This window comes from Triturus cristatus, chromosome 8 (assembly GCF_964204655.1).
Source record: "Triturus cristatus chromosome 8, aTriCri1.1, whole genome shotgun sequence".
NCBI classification, from domain to species: Eukaryota; Metazoa; Chordata; class Amphibia; order Caudata; family Salamandridae; genus Triturus; species Triturus cristatus.
Window position 1 is genome coordinate 1,595,377,497 of NC_140591.1, and position 3,051 is coordinate 1,595,380,547.

General features: G+C 33.9%; 1 long non-coding RNA gene across 1 annotated transcript; it reads right to left on the minus strand.

Moving 5' to 3' along the window:
- Positions 1 to 729: 729 nt before the first annotated feature.
- LOC146806279 (uncharacterized) lies at positions 730 to 1,384 on the minus strand. The gene is made up of 3 exons (XR_014967560.1): positions 1,312 to 1,384; positions 1,162 to 1,223; positions 730 to 778 (listed from the first exon to the last, which is right to left on the minus strand). It is a non-coding gene; the product is annotated as an uncharacterized LOC146806279 (long non-coding RNA).
- Positions 1,385 to 3,051: the final 1,667 nt, after the last annotated feature.

Consider the following 3,051-nt stretch of genomic DNA (forward strand, 5'->3'; position numbering starts at 1 on the left):
TGACAAACGATATCCATGTGAGGACAAATTTGTGTGGTACTTCCACGTATGACTGGAATTCATGACATAACCCAAAACAGTTTAATCAACTTTGAGCACAATTGTGGTTGGACTAAGGCCCACAGCGTACACCCTGTGTAAGATAACTGTATATGTACCCTGTGTGGGGTAATGTATACAAGAGGACACGGCCTGAAACAAAGACTTACCCATGGCATGAGGGAAAATTACAGTGCTCAAGTAAAATGTGGGTAGGAACCCGAATACATGGACACTTGACATGCAAACCTGTAAATAAATATACATGAGAACAACAGCATATTGTGAACAGGAAAAAAGAAAACAATGGCAAAAACATTTTTATTGGCGGTTAAAGTGTAAGGATTCAAAAGTAACAAGGACCCCCTGATAATTCCAATTCCTAGGACACGGAACTTTATATTGACAAGTAACAACCTAGGCAATCAAGGAGTGATAACACTAATGAAATATGTGTCTCTAAATTAAAAATGACAGGTTCTTCTAATCAATGAAATATAAACAGTAAAGAAACATTTATTCTAATTAAAAAAATATAAATGTATTCATATAATGAGTATGAATAACATAAAAATATTAAAACACAATTGTTATTATAAATACAAATGCATAATATAATAGTTACAATCATGAATTCATTTTTATATAAAAAAGGTACACATCTCTGTGGCAAGGTTGTTAGTATATCGACGCGCGTTTCGGCGTAGTGAGCGCCTTCGTCAGGAGAAAGCCACAATTCCTGTAATTAAAAAAGAGTTCTGAACAATGTTTCTAAACATATCTTTTTATATTGCATTATATCTTATTTATCTGACACATATTTTTATAGATAATTCTAGGTATGTCTTCATAACATGTATATACATTTGTACTTAGTAAGGTATGCCCTTAAAGAGAGAGATACAACAAAGCATGCCATTATATCTATAAATGCAGTTGAAGACAAAAACAAAATTGGTTATTTCATTCTATAAACGTGAGAAATTAGATAAAAAGAATAATATTAAAAAAAAAAAAAAGTGAGGAAAGAAGAGAGTGATATAACAGATGCCAAATAGCCCAAGGTGGATCTTCCTAGATTTTCAGTGAAAATTGGTGATTCAAAACTAGTTCTTAACGTACCTGTGTTTCAGAATCAGGTAATTGGAGTTCAGTGGATAAAATACCTCCAAGAGGACAGTTGCCTGATAATATAAAGCATATATTATATAGCTGATAATGTAGGGACAAAAAGTTCTATAGTTTAACTGTCTTCAATGTTAATAGTTGTACCTTGCTGGATGTTTATCAATCAGGCCAGGATGTATTGGTTATTGATTGAGGAGTAGAGCTTCTTTCTTGTATCATTTAAATGATTAATGATCCAATCTGAAATTAGAGAGTATACTTATGATTGGATATCTTATAATGAACCTCAATATAGAGTACATGCTGTTTGAAGGTTATATTACCTCACTTAGATGTAAGGGACTTATCCAGAAATTAATTTCGTCACTGGATTAAAATGGTGAGCATATCTCATATGCATATTAGTTAGCAAGCAGGTTTGATATAACCTAAGAATAAGGAGTAAGATAAAAACACATATAGGTTGTAATTAAACATCTCTATAGATTTGTTTGTCAGTTCTTTTTTGGTTAATTAGTGAAGGTGCTGTACTTCATATTAAGAGGACGTATATGGTTGACTGGGGTGTCCCCGTGAATGGAATAATACCTGGTCATTATGTACATATCTATTCGCATTGGGAAGGTGGATAGCGTTTTCTCTAAATGGTTAGAAGCGCAGTGATGATAAGGAATTTACATGCACTTAGACTATGAATATGTCTTAATGTGGTCTGAATCTATAGGAGCATGAAAAACGTATCGTTATGTTATGCTCGATATTGAACGATTACCCAGATTTTGTATATTTGATCTTACCTCAATAGAAGCTTGTATATACTGTAAAGTTTTTCCTCGCTAGTTCACGGCACGTCCTTCGATAACAGGTGAAAATTGACTATGGTGGGCGGCTGTCATTTATCTAGTATCGGCGTTGTTGATTAGCGTGTCGTAATATGCACATACGTAATACGTTTCAACAGAGCGTGAAACGCTACTGGCCGAAGGTATATGTCTAACATTGCAGGAGGAGTGGTATAACAGGGTACATTCGAGTTAAATGAAAAACACTACTCACGTAGCATAATGGCGGTACGTGAAACGCTACTCGCCGATGATATGTGTTTAATATTGCGTGAAGATCGACGTAGTTTGATTGATGTAAAACGAGCAGAGAACACTACTCACATTTCGTGTGACGTTCGTTAATCATGCACATAGAAAAAACCAAGAATGTTTCTGGCTTTTATATTTATATGAGATAGAAAAAAATGTTAATAGATGTGCTTATAATGATAAAATATCGTGAACATTCTTTATTTGTAAATAAAGAAAAATTAGATCAACGTTAGGTCAAGGATCGAGGAAATAACATTCTATAACAGGTAATGATTGATTCAACTTAGTTTTAAATTGGCAAGTTGCTGGATTCATGGAGTTGGAATTAGAAGATGTCAATATATGGCATAGTTTACAGTTAGGTTATCCTATTATATGATGTAAAAAAAGGGCACAAGGGAATATATAAATGCTTATATAATAGCATTTTCCCATGGCATTTCACTGTTAAGGCCATTTTTAAATGTATTAAGCGAATGAATCCAGAACACTTCGCGTTTTTTGTGAATCTTGGTTCCATTAAGATCATTTGGCATATTGATTTTCTCTAGAATGCTCCAGCGAAGATTTTCTGGTCTATGTCGTAATTCTAGAAAATGTTTAACTAGGGGACCTAGTAGTTTTCCTGTTTTTATAGCTGAGTGATGTTCTGCTATTGTAGTTTGTACTGCCCTTGACGTTTCTCCTACGTAGCCTAGTTGGCATGGGCAAAGAATCAGATATATCACATTTTGTGTCTTGCAGTTCCACATATTTTTAGCTTGAATTTTAAATCCATTGTGTGTGA